Genomic DNA, 24341 nt, shown 5'->3' with positions numbered 1-24341 from the left:
TTTCTTATAAACCTTGCTTTTTAGAAACATCAGCTTATAGACCGGTATCTAAAATCATTTAGATTAATAAACTCATTGTTACACATTTTTTTGTCATAAATTAATATTCAGAAAAACCTACATCACTAAAAGATTATTTAATAGACCGCTAGGGAAAAAAGAATTAGATTTGTACACTCTTTTCTACGCATACACATCTCTTTTAGACTTATTATTTTAGACAACTATTGTTTCGCAGAAATATGAGGTTATAGACTGCTCCACTGAAACCTTATGGATTTAAATGCACTTTGATGCACATTCATTTTTCCTTGTATTATACTTGATTTTGAAAAAAACTTGCATCGCAGAAAGATTATCTAATAGACCGCCAGCATAAAATACACTCAGATTTGTAAGCTCTTAGCAATGCATTCACCTTTCTTTTAAGAATCTTTTATTTTTACATTTCTTGCTTTGCAAAACATAAGCTTGTAGACTTGTGGCACTAAAACCTCTCAGATTATTTGCACTTTGCTGCGCATACACTTTTCTTGTAATATACTTGATTTTCAAAGAAACATGCATTGCTGAAAGATTATCCAATAGACTGCTTGCATAAATTTTCTTGTAATACACTTTTTTTAAAAGAAACTTGCAACTGCTAAAAGATGATGTGATAGACCGATACCATAGGATACACTTAAATTTTTACATTTTTTCTAGACATTCACTTTTCTTTGGAGACTCTTTTATTTTCACATCTTTACAGACGAAACAAATATTATATACTGAAAGTAGATAAACATTCTAGATAACCTAATTTTATTCGTGTAACTTCCGTCGTGTATATACAGTGGACCGTGCATTTTTTAGGAAACATACGTTTGTTTTAGTTTATTCAATGCGTTGCTAAGCAACGGTATACGTCATTGTAAGCTAGGGCCATCTAGAGGTAGTTTACGAAGAAATATAAACTGGTTGGTAAAAAAATACTACTTACCGACTGTAGATTTTAGGATGGTAACTTGCCGACGCTAAGATTCGATGGTAACCTAGCAAGAATAGCTTGTCTACTGTCGGTGAGGTCTGATGGTAGGTTACCATCAAATCTTTTCGGTCGATAAGTTCCTACAAAATACCGAATGTCGGTCAAGTCCCTGGTTTATTACCATGAACTTTTGTCGGTAATAGGCTTCTACAAATAATTATATAACAACTAACATATTAGATGTATCTTGAAAGTACATTCCGACTTAAACTATTTATAGGAACTTTAACTGAATTATTTCTTGATGTCGGTTTTTCTGAAAGTAAGTTTAAACAAATTTTATAGGTCGGTAGTTGCCATCAAAACATCAATAGTCAGGAACTTCTTTTTCTTTATGTTTTATCAGATTGTTAGATCAGAAAGTTTCAGAACTTTTGACAGCATTTAAAGAGCTTTTACATNTGGAAAGAAATTGAAATATATACAGAAATGAATGAAAGATGAATATTTAAAATGTTTAATATTATAGCCTTTGATTAATGTGTTTATTAATTCAATTTGAAGCATCAGGCTGATGGTGAAACCTTATTTTTGTGTCCTTATGCTTCATGAAGCAAGAATGTCCTCTTCTTCCATCGTTGTATCCAAATGCACTATTGTGGCTGCGCAATCCATGGCGTCCACCACAATTTAAACGAACGTGACTCTAATTTCATAAAAATATCTAAGACAAGACTAATTTAGATACTTCAAAAATGCAATGGACTCGACTATTAATTTATAATAAAATGCAATGGTACTCTTTTTAATCTAATGTATAAAAATTGCAAGACTCGACGTTTAATCTAATTTAATAAGAAAATGCAATGACTCGACTTTTAATATCAGCTAACGAGAAACTGCAATGACTCGACTTTTAATTAAATAGAAAAAAATGCAATGACTCTAAATTAAAAAAATAGCAAAATCTAGATTCTAGTATTTAAAAGACTTTTAATTTTTTCACGAACGCGAGTGTGGGACATCGTTGGGAGATGGAATGGTCCATCATCTCCATTCAGGAACAACTATAACTAATACTACGAGCATAAGTGACAACGTGATAAGGGGTAGACAAAGGGATTTTGGATATGACCACGAACCATTGATCAAAGAATTATCAAAGATATCCTTTGAAAAATAACTCGTAGTCGAATAGTTGCCCACTTGATACCACAATTTGTGGGGGCCTCTTCGGCATTTAGCCTCTTCTTTGCTTCGTGCCCTGACCACTGCAATGGAGCATTCCCTACGTGCGACGCAAGAAAAGAATTACGTGTCAAAAAACGCCCTACCGTTTGAAACGATACATCATAAAAATTGGCACATTTCAGTGGATTTATTAAAAGAATGAAATCGTCCCTGAGCTTAACCGACCTAATCCCGACCTGTTCTCACCATACGCGACAAGACTCAACCCTCGTGTTTAATAAACGCATTTTATTATACGAGACGCATTTGTGATCTAAGCTGAAAGAAAATTGGGAAGGAATCCACAGTTATAGTAATTTTATTTCCGCAGGTTTTTACGCTGGTATTTTTTTATTTTCGTTTTTGTTTTTGTTTTTATTTTCACTTAAACCTAACGAGAGGTAAGAGCTTGCAACGTACAGTATCGATTTATCCTAAATAATATAACCACTGAAATATGACAAAGTTCATAAATGCATCATCCCAAACGCCACTGACGAATCCCAACACGCAAACTCAACTGCGTTCCTACCTGAGTGCGTCTCGATTTTTTCTAACACAAGTTTTATTTACTTACTTATTTGTAAAATAAAATTAAAAAAAATAAATGTGTAATAGATTGAAAAAATATTGAATTAATTCCGTAAAGTAATTATACTAGCTTGTGGACGATCAATAAACTCGAAAGAATTCAATGATCGTACGCAACTACACAAGCACATTTAATCGAATGCTCCAGCAGATATATTTTTCTGAATGATGAACCTATTAAAAACTAGGATTAACACGTTGCACGTTAAAGGTGACAATGTTTCGATAAAAAGAAAAAATTACAACAATTGTAATAATCTCAATTTATTCGAATAAGTGTATGTTATTTCTAACATTAAGAATTATATTACTAAGATCGCGAGGTGCAAGTGTTAATATACTTAAAAACTAAGTATCAAAACTAATTCAAAATCCTTTGCCAAGTTCAAAAGATATGAGGGTGATTTATCTAATGTTCTCATTGGTTGCAAAGTATTTTTGAACTGCTTGATACAATTATCTTAACTTAAAATGCATAGTATCAGCAAAAAAATGGAGACATAAGGAATAATGGAAAGTGTAAAAATTTGCTGACACTTAGCCAAAAACCCCGGAGGCATGATTGCGTCAGGGTTGCGTCCGAATAGAAGCAAACCTATTGCCGTACCCGGTTCTTACCTACTTAAAATTAATGTTTTCACATACACACAGAAAAGTATGCTACCTGCCTATCCCTCCACCTATATTTAAAAGTGCAAACAGACACACCAACACAATCATTCCACGCTGGATCTGTTACTCACATACCACCAGGGTGCAAAAAACCTAAACTAGAGAGCATGCCCCGGGGCACCTCCGACACCCTAGTTCAACCACGTTTTCTAAACTTATATTCTAAAAGGTTACGTACCCCATGCTGTAATCGTCTGCCAAGGCTAGTGATTATTGCAATAATAACTAATGCAAAAATACTGGTACATACTAGTTATATCTGCATACTAATATGATACAAGTATTGTTAAATTTCCACAAATAAATGTGAAAACTCTACTACTCGAAACGATTCGGAAAAAAAAAGGAGAAAATTTAATACAAGTATAAAAATACAAGTACATATCACGCGTGACTGTACAAGTATTTATTTAAATATTGAATGATGCATTAATAAAAAACTTTCGCGAAACGATGTACGATACACACTACCTGATACGCACACACTGGTGTAAGTACATCGTGCAATCACTAACGCAATGACAGCCGCCAAAGGAGGAAAACTTAAAAACTAAAACCCATGCAAACTTTTTCTCACCCATACGTGTAACACCTGGGCAACACGCATCGATGAGAACGAAGAGAGCATAGGGGGGAGAAAAGGGGAATTAGTATATTAGGCTGAAAATCCTGATCTAATAAAACATAATTAACATACATGAAAAAACATTTTTATAAAAATTCATCTAAACGGATTAAGGACTCTACAAGTCATTTGGTGAATAATGACTTAAGCAAGTGAATGAAAAAAAAAAAAATACCCCATAAGAAACGTTTATATATTATTATAATACTGTTTCGAGGTAGTGCAGTGTAGAGTGATTCTAACGGTGACAAAAGATGGATATTTCTTAAAAACCTCGGACGACTCTTTCACTAAATGGCTGTTCTAATTAAAGAACTGGGTTTTAAACCACCACTTAATTGCCAGAATCTATCCGGTCGCGAATTTTGTTTGTCTTCTTGCTCATTTATTGATAACAATATCAATATCGATATATTGAAGTAAATTACGATTTGAAAAACTAATCACGATTTAAAAACTGATCATTATTGAAAATCTAATCACAATTGAAAAACTAATTACGAAGCAATGCATATAAACAATTTTTACATGCTTTTTATTGGCACGAAATCGAGTAAATTAATGCTCGATTTCACCATTACTAACACGATTAAATACGTAAAGAAAAAAAATAAGTACAATAATTAATTGCATGTTAATTAAGTGAATTGAAACCGATGAAACAAGAAGACCCTGGCCTAATCTAAATAAATCACATATATAAAAATCACATATATATTGGGAATCACTCGTGAGCAAAACCAAAGGTTCTACTCACGGTCGCTTATGCTCGCTTTGGACAAGATACATCTACGAATACAACCAGGAACCCGTGCCGATATTGGAACTTTCATCCTCGGCATGATTGGGTCACTGGAGGAACTTTAAATTTGTTCGCTCACTCGTTACCAATTGTTACCATAAAAATAAAATAAAAAATGAAACTGAACAATTGGCAGTAGAAGTTCTGCGATGGCTCAAAAACACTCGTCCCCCTCGCTGTTGGTTGAACGATGTCGTGAAGTTGATTTAAATTGGATGAATTGTTGAATTGTTGAATTGTTGAATCGATGAATTGTTGAATTTTTGAATCGATGAATTGTTGAATCGATGTATTGTAGAATCGATGAATTGTTGAATCGATGTATTGTAGAATCGATGAATTGTTGAATCGATGTATTGTAGAATCGATGTATTGTAGAATCGATGAATTGTTGAATCGATGTATTGTAGAATCGATGAATTGTTGAATCGGTGTATTGTAGAATCGATGTATCGTTGAATCGTTGAATGTCGAATCGTTGAATCGATGAATTGTTGAATCGATGTATTGTAGAATCGATGTATTGTTTAATCGTTAAACCGTTGAATCGATGATTATAATCTATATTTAAAAATAAAAAATAAAATTAATTATGTTTCATATCATTCAAAAGATTTTTCATGAATAAAAATAATCACGATTTAAAAAATGAATATGTGAGAAGTAATAATTGAGATTAGAAAATAATAATAACCGTTGATTTATCTAGACGAAGCCAGATGCATCGATAAAGATGTTCCAGAAGAAATAAAGATGTGAAGTTGATTTAATTGGAGAATTGTTAAATTGTTGAATCGATGAATTGTTGAATCGATGTATTGTAGAATCGATGTATTGTTTAATTGTTGAATCGTTGAATCGATGATTATTCTATATTTAAAAATAAAAAATGAAATTAATTATGTTTCATATCATTCAAAAGATTTTTCATGAATGAGAAACATGAATAAAAACAATCACGATTTAAAAAATGAATATGTGAGAAGTAATAATTGAGATTAGAAAATAATACTAACCGTTGATTTATTCAGACAAGCCCCAGGTTCGTTGATAAAGATGATCCAGAAGAAATAAAGATGTTAATTCACACTTTCGACCATGACAATATTTTAATCGAAACGCAAATCCTCTTCTACCGAATTGGCCGAAAGTGTGTTAATGATTCTAATCGCGTACCGAGCAAATTGTTTTCTCAACAAGATTATTTGCATTGATTTTAAATATAACGATTTAATTACTTTTAAAGCAATCTATACGATCGCATACAAAAAATGCAACATTTTTCAAAACGAACACTGATTCTATGATTGCATTGCCCGCAATCGCAACTAAAGCTCTGAAAATCAAAGTTTAATTAAAGCAAGTCGTAGCGTACTTCTGTTTATTTATGTTAATAATAAAAATATATTATATAGTTTTATTATTCAATTATTTAAACTACGTATTTCAAAAATTCTGGAATCGTGCTACTATTTTTTGTATGCTTTAATTATTAATAAAAAAATTATTCAAAATTGTAACCACAAACTTGTAAACTATATAAAAAAAAAAGGTAAAATACAAACGAACAAATATCGCGAATAAAGAATAAATTTCATCGCGATAGGGTTATTTTTACAGAAGTATGCTAATTGCCTTAATACTTATAGGAAAGAATAGATATAGCATTAATGTAAAACTAAACAAAGTACAATATTTATAAATTATCGTTTGAACAATAAAATAGAATCGGCTGTGTCTTGAATTATTTATGTGAATTAAATACCGAAAGAACTAAAATGAATTTAAATTAAAAACATTTAAACGACAATTGCAACGCGTAATTAAATAATTAATTCGATAAATCATTTCATTTACTTTACAATTAATTAACGATACGAGAAGTTAAAATTTTCTAATGCATCGAACGATCCATTTGGAAATTGATGCATTTATAAAATTAAAAAAGAAAGAAAGAAAGAAAGAATACACTTGCACGTATGTATGCAGTTGTATATACCACCATTGATTAGTATAATTTCCATGGAACGATGGTGAACGTCTTCTTGAAACCATAAAAAGAATAAGAGATTATGATAGAAATTTTTGTGAAACTATCGATACATATAATCGATAATATAATATAATTCTAATTACAGATCTTCTTACCTAATTTCAATGCATTCACGTCATCGATAATGATTGCATGTACCTGTAAATGAAATTTGATTAGATTACAAAATTTGATAATGAAATATTTTTAATACGGAGTAATTAAGTTCTTACGTGGAGCGAAACTAGTTGAGACTTGTCTCGACGGCGTCCGACAGCTGAATGCGGTATGACGTAGCTCGAGTCACCCCACCCCTCCTATTTACCTTATATGGCAGTCGCGAAATGTTTTTCTATGCGTACTCGATGATAGACGATGTGTATATATAGACAATGCTCGTTACCTCGTTTGACTTTGACCTTCACCTTCGCATGTTTTTCTTTATCTCTGCGTACGTTCAAACGTATTTGATCATTAGTACACATAAACGTTGATATAAAAAGTAAATACGTTATGAATAATACGTTAAATATGTTATATAAAATAAACTACGAATAAAATACATTATATGAGAATGTATTGAATATACTGTGAATGTATTAATATATAAAAATGTATATGTACATACATTGTATCATAATAATGTAATACATATTCTAATAAATGTGTAGAGAAAAATATGTAGAGGGTACGCGGTAGAGGGTAGAGGGTACGCGGTAGAGGGTACGCGGTAGAGGGTAGAGGGTAGGCGGTACGCGGTAGAGGGTAGAGGGTACGCGGTAGAGGGTAGAGGGTACACGGTAGTCGGTACGCGGTACGCGGTACGCGGTAGTGGGCAGAGGGTACACGGTACGCGTACGAAAAATGCTGATGGTAAATTACCATCAGAGTTACCGACCGAGAAGAGTTAATGGTAAGTTACCATCAGAGTTATCGACCGAGAAGTGTTGATGATAAATTACCATCAGAATTACCGACAGTAGGAAAACCTTCATGGTAAATTACCATCAGTGTTACCGACAGTAGGAAGACCGACAGTAGAAAAACTAATTACTTTATAATGTTTTTTAATAACTTTTATGTATTTACAGATACCAGGGAGTTGTACAAAATTATAGAAATTAAAGTTGCGATGTATAAAAGAGATTGCATTCGATTCATTCATTGCATTGCACAGGAACATTAAAAAAAATGTACATTTGTTTAGACATTTACATAAAAATGAAAAAATGCTATAATCAGAGCGTTTTATCTTAATTTTTCTTTATTTCAAATAAAATTCTCGTTACAAACATGCGCAACGTTAGGAAAGTCATATAAATAAAATTTAAAAAAACAAATTTTATAGAGCACAATGGCTCAATCTAACGACGAATTTCGAGGAGGAGGGATCACAGAACATATACTCCTAGTTTTAAAGCAACAATAGACACTTGCATCTATTATATTAACAATTATTTTAATGCACTAATGTACTCTCTTTATGTTACAGCTAAATTTTACCCTCGAAGTCATCACTGCGCAGAAGCATTAAAATAATTACATAAAAATTAAAAGAATACTAAGATGAGAACGTTATAATATTAAATTTTATTGATTAATTTTATTGATTTTCTTTTATACACATGCGCAACGTTTGCAAAGTCATATAAACAACAATTAATAAAAGTAATTTCATAGAGGACAACGTCTCATTTCAACGGTGCATTTCGAAGGGGACGGTACATAGATCATATATTCCGATCTTTTAGACAACAATAGACGCTTGCATCGATTAATTAACAATTATTATAATGCACTAATGCACTCTCTTTATGTTACAGCGGAATTTTATCCTCGAAGTCATCACTGCGCAGAAGCATTAAAATAATTACTTAAAATAGATAAAAATACGAAAATCATAACGTTTTAATCTTTAATTTAATTAAATAGATTTATTATTCTTTTTATACACATGCTCAACGTTCGGAAGGTCTTGTAAACAACTTTCACCAAAAGAACTTTAACAGAGAACAATGACTCAGATCAACGGCAGATTTCGAAGAGGACAGTGCATACATCATATATTCTAAGCTTTTTAACAACAATAGACGCTTGCATCGGTTAATTAACAATTATTATAATGCACTAATGCACTCTCTTTATGTTACAGCAAAATTTTATCTTCGGAGTCATCACTGCGCAGGAGCATTAAAATAATTACATGAAATAGATAAAAATGCGAAAATCATAACGTTATAATCTTAAATTTATCGATTAGATGGATTATTCACTTTATACACATGCGCAACGATAGGAAAGTCATATAAACAACAATTAATAAAAGTAATTTCATAGGGGACAACGTCTCATTCCAACGGTGCATTTCGAAGGGGACGGTATATAGATTATATATTCCGATCTTTTAGACAACAATAGACGCTTGCATCGATTAATTAACAATTATTATAATGCACTAATGCACTCTCTTTATGTTTCAGATTGTTTAAACACATATGTACTGGTTTAAACATTACATACTTATTAACATACTTTAAATATAAAATAATTTTAATGTGATATTTTTCTGGATAAAAATTGTATTACCCGAAGTCACCACTGCACAGGAACGTTAAAACAAATGTACATTAGTTTAAACAATTACATAAAAATTAAAAGAATACTAAAATAAGAACGTTACAATCTTAAAGATTATGTATTAGATGTACGACACCCTTTATACACATGCGCAACGTTTGGAAGGTCTTATAAACAACTTTCAATAAAAGTACTTTCATAGAGGACAACGTCTCATTTCAACGGTGGATTTCGAAGGGGACGGTAAATAGATCATATATTCCGATCTTTTAGACAACAATAGACATTCCTATCGATTATTTAACAATTATTTTAATATTCTAATGCAATCTCTTTATATTTCAGATTGTTTAAACACATATGTACTGATTTAAACATTACATACTTATTAATATACTTTGAATATAAAATAATTTTAATGTGATATTTTTCTGGATAAAAATTTTATTACCTGAAGTCACCACTGCACAGTAACGTTAAAACAAATGTACATTAGTTTAAACAATTACATAAAAATTAAAAGAATACTAAAATAAGAACGTTACAATCTTAAAAATTATGTATTAGGTGTATGACACCCTTTATACACATGCGTAACGTTTGAAAGGTCTTATAAACAACATTTAATAAAAGTACTTTCATAGAGGACAACGTCTCATTTCAACGGTGGATTTCGAAGGGGACAGTACATAGATCAAATATTCCGATCTTTTAGACAACAATAGACGCTTGCATCGATTAATTAACAATTATTTTAATATTTTAATGAATTCTTATTATAATTAAGATTGTTTAAACGCATATATATTTATTTAAATATTACCTAACTTTTGACGTACTTTAAATATTAAATAATTTCGATCCGATATTTTATTAGATGAAAATTTTACCCCACCTCCTCGAAGTCATCACTGCGCAAGAACGTTAATCGACTTACTAGAAAATATTGAACACTTGTATCAACGAATTTCTTCTTCGTAGAGATGCCATGGGAATCATTTTGACAATAGAATGCAGCAGCAGTTTAAAGGATATTTTAAAAAGCAAACATAATTATGTTGTATAGGGAATAAACCAATGTTATAATAATTTTTTAAATAATATTTATTCAAAGTAATAAAGATCTTATTCTTTCTGCATAGGTGTTCAATCAATGTACTGAAAAAGAGAGCGTATGATTTTTCACTACGATAAGAAGAATCCAACAAGACTTTTATCATGAAAGATTTAGGAAGACACCAATGAAAGTGTTCCGTTCTCACACTGGAAGGAAACCATGTACTATAATATTACATCAAAAGAATTGAAGAAGAAATGTATCTTGATTATTACAAATTTAAAAGACGAACAGGAATCATATTATATTAAGAATTCTTTTCTTGTACAAATTGTATTGCCAAGCCTTGTACCAGGTAATGAAAGATATTATTGTTAATCGACTTACTAGAAAATATTGAACACTTGTATCAACGAATTTCTTCTTCGTAGAGATGCCATGGGAATCATTTTGCAAATAGAATGCAGCAGCAGTTTAAAAGAACTTTTAAAAAGCAAACATAATTATCTTGTATAGGGAATAAACCAATGTTATAATAATTTTTTAAATAATATTTATTCAAAGTATTAAAGATCTTATTCTTTCTGAATAGGTGTTCAATCAATGTACTGAAAAAGAGAGCGTATGATTTTTCACTACGATAAGAAGAATCCAACAAGACTTTTATCATGAACGATTTAGGAAGACACCAATGAAAGTGTTCCGTTCTCACACTGGAAGGAAACCATGTACTATAATATTACATCAAAAGAATTGAAGAAGAAATGTATCCTGATTATTACAAATTTAAAAGACGAACAGGAATCATATTATATTAAGAATTCTTTTCTTGTACAAATTGTATTGCCAAGCCTTGTACCAGGTAATGAAAGATATTATTGTTAATCGACTTACTAGAAAATATTGAACACTTGTAACAACGAATTTCTTGTTCGTAGAGATGCCATGGGAATTATTTTGCAAATTGAATGCAGCAGCAGTTTAAAGGATCTTTTAAAAAGCAAACATAATTATCTTGTATAGGGAATAAACCAATGTTATAATAATTTTTTAAATAATATTTATTCAAAGTATTAAAGATCTTATTCTTTCTGCATAGGTGTTCAATCAATGTACTGAAAAAGAGAGCGTATGATTTTTCACTACGATAAGAAGAATCCAACAACACTTTTATCATGAAAGATTTAGGAAGACACCAATGAAAGTGTTCCATTCTCACACTGGAAGGAAACCATGTACTATAATATTACATCAAAAGAATTGAAGAAGAAATGTATCCTGATTATTACAAATTTAAAAGACGAACAGGAATCATATTATATCAAGAATTCTTTTCTTGTACAAATTGTATCGCCAAGCCTCCTACCAGGTAATGAAAGATTTACTGTCAATCGACTTACTAGAAAATATTCAAAACTTGTATCAACGAATTTCTTCTTCGTAGAGATGCCATGGGAATCATTTTGCAAATAGAATGCAGCAGCAGTTTAAAAGAACTTTTAAAAAGCAAACATAATTATCTTGTATAGGGAATAAACCAATGTTATAATAATTTTTTAAATAATATTTATTCAAAGTAATAAAGATCTTATTCTTTCTGCATAGGTGTTCAATCAATGTACTGAAAAAGAGAGCGTATGATTTTTCACTACGATAAGAAGAATCCAACAAGACTTTTATCATGAAAGATTTAGGAAGACACCAATGAAAGTGTTCCGTTCTCACACTGGAAGGAAACCATGTACTATAATATTACATCAAAAGAATTGAAGAAGAAATGTATCCTGATTATTACAAATTTAAAAGACGAACAGGAATCATATTATATTAAGAATTCTTTTCTTGTAAAATTGTATTGCCAAGCCTTGTACCAGGTAATGAAAGATATTATTGTTAATCGACTTACTAGAAAATATTGAACACTTGTAACAACGAAATTCTTAGTCGTAGAGATGCCATGGGAATTATTTTGCAAATTGAATGCAGCAGCAGTTTAAAGGATCTTTTAAAAAGCAAACATAATTATCTTGTATAGGGAATAAACCAATGTTATAATAATTTTTTAAAAAATATTTATTCAAAGTATTAAAGATCTTATTCTTTCTGCATAGGTGTTCAATCAATGTATGAAAAAGAGAGCGTATGATTTTTCACTACGATAAGAAGAATCCAACAAGACTTTTATCATGAAAGATTTAGGAAGACACCAATGAAAGTGTTCCGTTCTCACACTGGAAGGAAACCATGTACTATAATATTACATCAAAAGAATTGAAGAAGAAATGTATCCTGATTATTACAAATTTAAAAGACGAACAGGAATCATATTATACCAAGAATTCTTTTCTTGTACAAATTGTATCGCCAAGCATCCTACCAGGTAATGAAAGATTTACTGTCAATCGACTTACTAGAAAATATTCAAAACTTGTATCAACGAATTTCTTCTTCGTAGAGATGCCATGGGAATCATTTTGCAAATAGAATGCAGCAGCAGTTTAAAGGATCTTTTAAAAAGCAAACATAATTATCTTGTATAGGGAATAAACCAATGTTATAATAATTTTTTAAATAATATTTATTCAAAGTATTAAAGATCTCATTCTTTCTGCATAGGTGTTCAATCAATGTACTGAAAAAGAGAGCGTATGATTTTTCACAACGATAAGAAGAATCCAACAACACTTTTATCATGAAAGATTTAGGAAGACGCCAATGAAAGTGTTCCATTCTCACACTGGAAGGAAACCATGTATTATAATATTACATCAAAAGAATTGAAGAAGAAATGTATCCTGATTATTACAAATTTAAAAGACGAACAGGAATCATATTATATCAAGAATTCTTTTCTTGTACAAATTGTATCGCCAAGCCTCCTACCAGGTAATGAAAGATTTACTGTCAATCGACTTACTAGAAAATATTCAAAACTTGTATCAACGAATTTCTTCTTCGTAGAGATGCCATGGGAATCATTTTGCAAATAGAATGCAGCAGCAGTTTAAAGAACTTTTAAAAAGCAAACATAATTATCTTGTATAGGGAATAAACCAATGTTATAATAATTTTTTAAATAATATTTATTCAAAGTAATAAAGATCTTATTCTTTCTGAATAGGTGTTCAATCAATGTACTGAAAAAGAGAGCGTATGATTTTTCACTACGATAAGAAGAATCCAACAAGACTTTTATCATGAAAGATTTAGGAAGACACCAATGAAAGTGTTCCATTCTCACACTGGAAGGAAACCATGTACTATAATATTACATCAAAAGAATTGAAGAAGAAATGTATCCTGATTATTACAAATTTAAAAGACGAACAGGAATCATATTATATTAAGAATTCTTTTCTTGTAAAATTGTATTGCCAAGCCTTGTACCAGGTAATGAAAGATATTATTGTTAATCGACTTACTAGAAAATATTGAACACTTGTAACAACGAAATTCTTAGTCGTAGAGATGCCATGGGAATTATTTTGCAAATTGAATGCAGCAGCAGTTTAAAGGATCTTTTAAAAAGCAAACATAATTATCTTGTATAGGGAATAAACCAATGTTATAATAATTTTTTAAAAATATTTATTCAAAGTATTAAAGATCTTATTCTTTCTGCATAGGTGTTCAATCAATGTACTGAAAAAGAGAGCGTATGATTTTTCACTACGATAAGAAGAATCCAACAAGACTTTTATCATGAACGATTTAGGAAGACACCAATGAAAGTGTTCCGTTCTCACACTGGAAGGAAACCATGTACTATAATATTACATCAAAAGAATTGAAGAAGAAATGTATCCTGATTATTACAAATTTAAAAGACGAACAGGAATCATATTATATTAAGAATTCTTTTCTTGTACAAATTGTATCGCCAAGCCTCCTACCAGGTAATGAAAGATTTACTGTCAATCGACTTACTAGAAAATATTCAAAACTTGTATCAACGAATTTCTTCTTTGTAGAGATGCCATGGGAATCATTTTGCAAATAGAATGCAGCAGCAGTTTAAAAGATCTTTTAAAAAGCAAACATAATTATCTTGTATAGGGAATAAACCAATGTTATAATAATTTTTTAAATAATATTTATTCAAAGTACTAAAGATCTTTTCTTTCTGCATAGGTGTTCAATCAATGTACTGAAAAAGAGAGCGTATGATTTTTCACTACGATAAGAAGAATCCAACAACACTTTTATCATGAAAGATTTAGGAAGACGCCAATGAAAGTGTTCCATTCTCACACTGGAAGGAAACCATGTATTATAATATTACATCAAAAGAATTGAAGAAGAAATGTATCCTGATTATTACAAATTTAAAAGACGAACAGGAATCATATTATATCAAGAATTCTTTTCTTGTACAAATTGTATCGCCAAGCCTCCTACCAGGTAATGAAAGATTTACTGTCAATCGACTTACTAGAAAATATTCAAAACTTGTATCAACGAAGTTCTTCTTTGTAGAGATGCCATGGGAATCATTTTGCAAATAGAATGCAGCAGCAGTTTAAAGGATCTTTTAAAAAGCAAACATAATTATCTTGTATAGGGAATAAACCAATGTTATAATAATTTTTTAAATAATACTTATTCAAAGTATTAAAGATCTCATTCTTTATGCATAGGTGTTCAATCAATGTACTGAAAAAGAAAGCGTATGATTTTTCACTACGATAAGAAGAATCCAACAAGACTTTTATCATGAAAGATTTAGGAAGACACCAATGAAAGTGTTCCGTTCTCACACTGGAAGGAAACCATGTACTATAATATTACATCAAAAGAATTGAAGAAGAAATGTATCCTGATTATTACAAATTTAAAAGACGAACAGGAATCATATTATATTAAGAATTCTTTTCTTGTACAAATTGTATTGCCAAGCCTTGTACCAGGTAATGAAAGATATTATTGTTAATCGACTTACTAGAAAATATTGAACACTTGTATCAACGAATTTCTTGTTCGTAGAGATGCCATGGGAATTATTTTGCAAATTGAATGCAGCGGCAGTTTAAAGGATCTTTTAAAAAGCAAACATAATTATCTTGTATAAGAAATAAACCAATGGTATAATAATTTTTTAAATAATATTTATTCAAAGTATTAAAGATCTTATTCTTTCTGCATAGGTGTTCAATCAATGTACTGAAAAAGAGAGCGTATGATTTTTCACTACAATAAGAAGAATCCAACAATACTTTTATCATGAAAGATTTAGGAAGACACCAATGAAAGTGTTCCGTTCTCACACTGGAAGGAAACCATGTACTATAATATTACATCAAAAGAATTGAAGAAGAAATGTATCTTGATTATTACAAATTTAAAAGACGAACAGGAATCATATTATATTAAGAATTCTTTTCTTGTACAAATTGTATTGCCAAGCCTTGTACCAGGTAATGAAAGATATTATTGTTAATCGACTTACTAGAAAATATTGAACACTTGTATCAACGAATTTCTTCTTCGTAGAGATGCCATGGGAATATTTTGCAAATAGAATGCAGCAGCAGTTTAAAGGATCTTTTAAAAAGCAAACATAATTATCTTGTATAGGGAATAAACCAATGTTATAATAATTTTTTAAATAAATTTATTCAAAGTATTAAAGATCTTATTCTTTCTGAATAGGTGTTCAATCAATGTACTGAAAAAGAGAGCGTATGATTTTTCACTACGATAAGAAGAATCCAACAAGACTTTTATCATGAAAGATTTAAAAAGACACCAATGAAAATGTTCCGTTCTCACACTGGAAGGAAACCATTTACTATAATATTACATCAAAGAATTGAAGAGGAAATGTATCCTGATTATTACAAATTTAAAAGACGAACAGGAATCATATTATATTAAGAATTCTTTTCTTGTACAAATTGTATTGCCAAGCCTTGTACCAGGTAATGAAAGATATTATTGTTAATCGACTTACTAGAAAATATTGAACACTTGTATCAACGAATTTCTTCTTCGTAGAGATGCCATGGGAATTATTTTGCAAATAGAATGCAGCAGCAGTTTAAAGGATCTTTTAAAAAGCAAACATAATTATCTTGTATAGGGAATAAACCAATGTTATAATAATTTTTTAAATAATATTTATTCAAAGTATTAAAGATCTTATTCTTTCTGAATAGGTGTTCAATCAATGTACTGAAAAAGAGAGCGTATGATTTTTCACTACGATAAGAAGAATCCAACAAGACTTTTATCATGAAAGATTTAAAAAGACACCAATGAAAATGTTCCGTTCTCACACTGGAAGGAAACCATGTACTATAATATTACATCAAAAGAATTGAAGAGGAAATGTATCCTGATTATTACAAATTTAAAAGACGAACAGGAATCATATTATATTAAGAATTCTTCTCTTGTACAAATTGTATTGCCAAGCCTTGTACCAGGTAATGAAAGATATTATTGTTAATTGACTTACTAGAAAATATTGAACACTTGTATCAACGAATTTCTTCTTCGTAGAGATGCCATGGGAATCATTTTGCAAATAGAATGCAGCAGCAGTTTAAAGGATCTTTTAAAAAGCAAATATAATTATCTTGTATTGGGAATAAACCAATGTTATAATAATTTTCTAAATAATATTTATTCAAAGTATTAAAGATCTTATTCTTTTTGCATAGGTGTTCAATCAATGTACTGAAAAAGAGAGCGTATGATTTTTCACTACGATAAAAAGAATCCAACAACACTTTTATCATGAAAGATTTAGGAAGACACCAATGAAAGTGTTCCGTTCTCACACTGGAAGGAAACCATGTACTATAATATTACATCAAAAGAATTGAAGAAGAAATGTATCCTGAATATTACAAATTTAAAAGACGAACAGGAATCATATTATATTAAGAATTCTTTTCTTGTACAAATTGTATTGCCAAGCCTTGTACCAGGTAATTAAAGATATTATTGTTAATCGACTTACTAGAAAATATTCAAAACTTGTATCAACGAAGTTCTTCTTCGTAGAGATGCCATGGGAATCATTTTGCAAATAGAATGCAGCAGCAGTTTAAAGGATCTTTTAAAAAGCAAACATAATTATCTTGTATAGGGAATAAACCAATGTTATAATAATTTTTTAAATAATATTTATTTAAAGTATTAAAGATCTTATTCTTTCTGCATAGGTGTTCAATCAATGTACTGAAAAAGAGAGTGTATGATTTTTCACTACGATAAGAAGAATCCAACAAGACTTTTATCATGAAAGATTTAGGAAGACACCAATGAAAGTGTTCCGTTCTCACACTGGAAGGAAACCATGTACTATAAATTACATCAAAAGAATTGAAGAAGAAATGTATCCTGATTATTACAAATTTAAAAGACGAACAGGAATCATATTATATTAAGAATTCTTTTCTTGTACAAATTGTATTGCCAAGCCTTGTACCAGGTAATGAAAGATATTATTGTTAATCGACTTACTAGAAAATATAGAACACTTGTATCAACGAATTTTTTGTTCGTAGAGATGCCATGGGAATCATTTTGCAAATAGAATGCAGCAGCAGTGTAAAAGAACTTTTAAAAAGCAAACCTAATTATCTTGTATAGGGAATAAACCAATGTTATAATAATTTTTTAAATAATATTTATTCAAAGTATTAAAGATCTTATTCTTTCTGCATAAGTGTTCAATCAATGTACTGAAAAAGAGAGCGTATTATTTTTCACTACGATAAGAAGAATCCAACTACACTTTAATTATGAAAAATTTAGAAAGACACCAGTGAAATTGTTCCGTTTTCACACTGGAAGGAAACCATGTATTCTATAATATTCTATTAAAAGAATTGAAGAAGGAATGCATCTTGGTTATTATAAATTTAAAAGACAAATAGGAAATACATTACATTAGGATATTCCTAACATATGTAAAGTATATTACTTAGCATTGTACCGGTTAATTGAAAACACTATTATACATCGACTGGCAATAAATTATTTAAAGGAAACTATTCTTTTTAAATAATAGATTGGGGTAAAGTAGAAAGTCCATAGATACGAAATATTGAAAAAATGTCTTAATAAAACAAATAATAGACACTTCTATAGATTAATTATCAATTATTTTAATATTCTAATGCACTCTCATTATATTTAAGATTGTTTAAACGCATATGTACTGATTTAAACATTACATACTTATTAATATACTTTGAAATAAAATAATTTTAATGTGATATTTTTCTGGATAAAAATTTTATTACCTGAAGTCACCACTGCACAGTAACGTTAAAACAAATGTACATTAGTTTAAACAATTACATAAAAATTAAAACAATACTAAAATAAGAACGTTACAATCTTAAAAATTATGTATTAGGTGTATGACACCCTTTATACACATGCGTAACGTTTGAAAGGTCTTATAAACAACATTTAATAAAAGTACTTTCATAGAGGACAACGTCTCATTTCAACGGTGGATTTCGAAGGGGACAGTACATAGATCAAATATTCCGATGAATTCTTATTATAATTAAGATTGTTTAAACGCATATATATTTATTTAAACATTACCTAACTTTTGACGTTCTTTAAATATTAATTAATTTCGATTTTATGTTTTAATAGATGAAAATTTTACCCCTTCCCTCCGAAGTCATCACTGCCCAGGATCATTACAACAAATGTACATTAGTTTAAGCAATTATACAAAAAATAAAAGAATATTAAAATGAGAGCGTTATAATATTAAATTTTATTGATTATTTTATTGATTTTCTTTTATACACATGCGCAATTTTCGGATAGTCACATAAACAACTTTCACCAAAAAAACTTTAACAGAGGATTATTACTCAGATCAACGGTGAATTTCGAGGAGGAGGGATCACAGAACATATATTCCGAGCTTTTAGACAACAATAGACGCTCGAATCGATTAATTAGCAATTATTTTAATATTTTAATGAATTCTTATTATAATTAAGATTGTTTAAACGCATATATATTTATTTAAACATTACCTAATATTTGACGTTCTTTAAATATTAATTAATTTCGATTTTATGTTTTAATAGATGAAAATTTTACCCCTTCCCACCGAAGTCATCACTGCACAAAAACATTGCAACAAATGTACATTTGTTTAAGCAATTACATAAAAATTGAAATAATGTTAAAATGAAAACTTTATATAATTTTTATTTCTATTTATTACAATTAATTTTCTCGTTACATATATAAGAAACTTTCGAAAAGCCATGTATATAACATTCATTAAAAAAAAAAACTTTTTTATATGACAATGTTTCAGTCTTACAGTAGATTTCGAAGAGGAAGGTTCATCAAAAGGTACATCTTTATTTTTAGATTATAATATATATTTCCATCAATTAATTAACAATTATTTAAAGTGTATTGAACAAAGTATTGTTGTCTACTATTACATAATGTATGTATATGTTTAAGCAATTATATTATTTTAAATATTACATACTCTCCTATTGACTTATTTTGAATATAGAAAATAATTTTAATATGAATTTATTTTTATGATTTTAGATGACTGTGTCTTCAGCTTGATTGCGTTCTTGGATTGTAACATAATTATAAACTATACCAATTACTTAGATTGTTTTTCAATCATTGTTACATAAAATTTAATATCAAACGTTTAATAAAATTTTATTATTTTTTTAGAAACAATTCAATGGGTAGCGGGTGGATTTCTTCTTCGCAAAGGGCGCCATTTGTTAAGAAGGAATTTACTTCAGGGATGCGACCCTGCCCACGCGAGCCTTGATTCTATCTTTCTCCCAAGGATAGAATCATGTCCTACCCTTAGCTTTTTAAAGTGAAACTCCCTATCCATTTTTTTTTTTATTTTTTTTTATTTTACTTTGCTTTTTTTAACTCGCGATTTTGCAAGCATAGATGTGCACGTAGCATAGGAACTGAAATTGCATTAGAAGGGATGTCTACCACCGCTATTAGTAAGACGGGCCCAGGGATTCAGTTCCTCAAGCTTGCAGTAAATATAGTGCTGGTGGGCAAACTGTACGTGCAGCGTAAGTTCCTCGTAATATAGATTAGAGTCAGTGGATTAGTCCAACCGGTGGGATACCACTTAAAAAAAAAACGTAAAATGTTTCACTTTAAAAAGCCTACTTTTCAACTTCTTCCCGATCCCTTTGCTTTTTTTTTGCAGGTTACATAGGAGGATGACCACACCAGGACAGCACGAGGACCACACCAGGACAGCACGAAGACTTAGTTATAATAAAGGATAGTGTAAAATAATTATTAGTATAATTAAATGTATAATTTAATTTATAATTACATGTATAATTTTAATCTATTTATTCTTCTCCCCTAAGCACATTACACGCGTGTAACATTTATATTTAATGTATTTTATTTATTCACAGGTTCCATGTTACTTAGATTCCATTCATGTTTTACTCCTCTTTTATCATTTTTTTATTTGGTTTCCCATTTTTCTCTTCATTATCGATAGTAATTGTAAAGATTTTCCGAATAAAACTCTTAGGGTGGGGCATAAGAGTGGGACTCATTAAAAATCATTCACGGGGTGATCATTTTCATTTCATTTTCTTTGGTTTCAATTTAATTCGGATGGGGACATCTTCAGGATGCACATCCCGGGTCTTCAGAAGCGGTTACCTCCACGTGGTTAGACCTGGGCAATGGTATTTTACTTTCAGTATAATGTTTAACATATTTTATATGTTAAACATTCCATTGCAAGTAAAATCTAGCCAAAGACCGCTTACTTTAAACATTATAATTGTAATTAGTTTCTTTTAAATCCCTAATTATTATCATATCCTTCTTTTTTTCTTTTTCCTTGGTTCCTTTTATCCATTTCATCTATGGAAACTAATTACTTTATAATTAATAGTTTCATAATTATTTATTTTCTCGATAAATTTTTTTAGATTCATATAACTAATATTATAAAATACTATATATAATATTTAATAGCTTGAAAATATATTAATGAATGTATTTATCAATATATTTAATATATATATATATATATTGTGAAAGGCATTTAAATGCCACCCTCGTTTACAAATTTTAACGTTTTTCTAATTTCCAATAAGAATCCATATGTTCCTGTAGTTTAAATCGTTTTACTCGTTATTTTGTGAGTATTAAACAAGAACGTATACACCTAATAGAAAAATAGATTGGATAATAATAATTATTAATTGGATAATTATAATTAATAATAAAACGGTTTTTCAATTTATTTAATAAATTAATTATGTGTATTTTCCTGTTTGTTGTGATAAGGTTTATAGTGCATATTGTCTTTATTTTTTTCGGTATTTTTTAAATATTTACAATATACTTGTACCTTAAATAGAAAAATAGAATAAATTTTATATTTATTTAATAAATAAATTATCATATTAAGCTTGATTAGAGTGGTCATGAAGAAAGGCAAGCTACAGCAAGTACGTGCGACGGGGTAAGTAATTAAAAAATAGTTTACACCTTTCTATTATATATCAAATGATAGCTACACACAAGATTTTCATACCTGAGTGTTTTTAAAACGAAATATTGAAAAGTTCGAACGATATCTGTGACAATGTAACTTCGATATATCTCGACGTCCCGCCAAATCTCACCAATGTTACTTAACAATATTTCTTCTAATTTCCAGCTTTTTTCATGGTATCGATAATTACTACCATCTCTAATGATGCTCTAATTAATTATTTTTCATAATTATGTATTCAAAGATCGTATTTTGTATTAAATTCGATTCCATTCACATACACACACACACACATACAGGCATATATGCATAAGTATAGGTAGCTCGTACACATACACTCATATATTTGATTTTCTTTATGTTATTCTAATGTAATCTTTTTTTTTTCCTTTTTTAGGTACCGAGCATTAGGAGAGCCAAGCAGGAATACATATACTCAGTCTAACAATTGTGTTTACTCTTTTTTATCTTCATATTCATCGAGGTAAGCGTTATTCTTTTTTTTAAACCATACAGAAATGTATACAAAGAGTGAGAACGAAAGTGAGAGAGAGAGAAAGAGAGAAAATAAGAAAACAAAATATTCTATCTACGGGCAATAACGAATGTGTACGTATATTCCATGAATTTCTCGAAGTGAGAACAGAAGAAACGAAGACAGCCGAAAACAAAACGAAAACAGCCGAACGTTCGATATGAAGGACGCGATTACGTGTTCATTCCTGATCAGTCCTTCAACGAGCTAAGATCTAACGAACGTGACGTATTAAACTATATATATATATATATAACGTTATCGATTTTTATTAACAATTTTTACCGATATTAAATACTTTATATGTAATTTTATACAAGTAGTGAGATAAAGGCAATTAATATTGCTTGAATTTATATTGATTCTTTATGATAAAATATCTTTAAAAGTGTGCAATGCCTTCAGGAATGATTCACAGGATATATTGTTCTATAATCTTTTTAGTATGTTTCAGCTTTTCAGAGTTTTATTTAATTTTATTTTATTCATCGTCATCCTAAGGGTAGGATACCCATCCTGCAGTCATCAATGAAGACTAAAAGTAAGTATATTTTTCTATCAAAAATTTCTATAATAACTTTAATGGTTTTTTATTATAACGATGATATTAATTGTTCTTTTTCTTTTTCTGTTTCAGAACATCATTGCAATCGAGCGCGTAGGCAATGAGGTACTCGTGTGTTGCATCGTAAAAATAAAATACAAAAGAATCGGAAGTAAAGTCAGTGTTGATCGTCGCATGTTAAAGTTTCGTTTGCTCGGTTAAGAAACTCCGTAAGTTTCTTTTATTCGGTTTAAACGTGTGCTCATCGTCATCCTAAGGGTAGGATACCCATCGTGCATTCATCAATGAAGAATAAACGTAAGTCAATTTTTATTTTAAACACTTTCTCAATAATTATAATAATTTTTTTACTTACAACAATGATATTTATAATTTTGTTTTTATTTCTGTTTCAGTCATCATGGGAATATATCAGTGTTGGAAGTGTTTGTGAATTGTGTTTGTGAAGTGTTGCAAGTGTTCGTGCATTGCTATCGTGCGCGAAGCAATATACGGGAGTGTTGTATCGTTAAATATAATTAAAATCACGGATTAGAAGCACGTTCGTTCGTTAATTTCAATTCCGTCGCGTTCGCGAACTATTTTTGAAATTTATATATTAAATTAACTGCGACCAATGCAGTAATTGCATTAGAGTTTGTTCGAGTAAAGTTGTATTTTTATCTTTAAACAGTCGCACAGACTGTTCGCGTATTAGAATCAGTGCATCAATGAAGATTTTTGTACTTGCATTGACTGTGTGCAAAGCAGTCTTTGAATTAGTTGTGTAGAATCAGTGATCGGGCGTATAGTAAATTAAAATCAAACGCGAATTAGAATCAGTGTTGTTCGCCGTATAATAAAATTTCGGTTTCGCGATAAGAAACTCATCTATAGTTTCTTATTTTCGTTTATACCGCGTTTTTAGATTCACGCGAGGTGCATCGCCATGGTGCATTGAATTTCATCCCATTGGAATGCATTGTAAGTATTCATTTTAATTTACTTTTATTTGATTTATTTTTATACAATTTTGATTATATTATAAATAACTTATCGTTTTGTTTATTTTATTTTACAGATATGACAACGGACTTTCTACCTTATTAAAGATGTGGATGAATTCTCGATGGATCATCGATGGATCATCGATGGATCATCGATGGATCATCGATGGATCTT

At 29.9% G+C, this 24341-nt stretch overlaps 1 long non-coding RNA gene across 2 annotated transcripts; it reads right to left on the bottom strand.

Annotated features, from left to right (window-relative positions):
* Nucleotides 1-5932: 5932 nt before the first annotated feature.
* Nucleotides 5933-7197, bottom strand: LOC122518392. 2 transcript variants are annotated; one of them, XR_006304069.1, is made up of 4 exons: nt 7156-7197; nt 7039-7081; nt 6890-6934; nt 5933-6226 (listed from the first exon to the last, which is right to left on the bottom strand). It is a non-coding gene; the product is annotated as an uncharacterized LOC122518392 (long non-coding RNA). The 2 variants fall into 2 exon arrangements; XR_006304068.1 differs by lacking the exon at nt 5933-6226 and having other exon boundaries at nt 6855-6934.
* Nucleotides 7198-24341: the final 17144 nt, after the last annotated feature.

Source organism: Polistes fuscatus, unplaced genomic scaffold (assembly GCF_010416935.1).
Source record: "Polistes fuscatus isolate 324 unplaced genomic scaffold, CU_Pfus_HIC Scaffold24, whole genome shotgun sequence".
Lineage (NCBI taxonomy): Eukaryota > Metazoa > Arthropoda > Insecta > Hymenoptera > Vespidae > Polistes > Polistes fuscatus.
The sequence above is the reverse complement of the archived record's forward strand: the minus strand, read 5'-3'. Positions and strand labels throughout refer to the sequence as shown.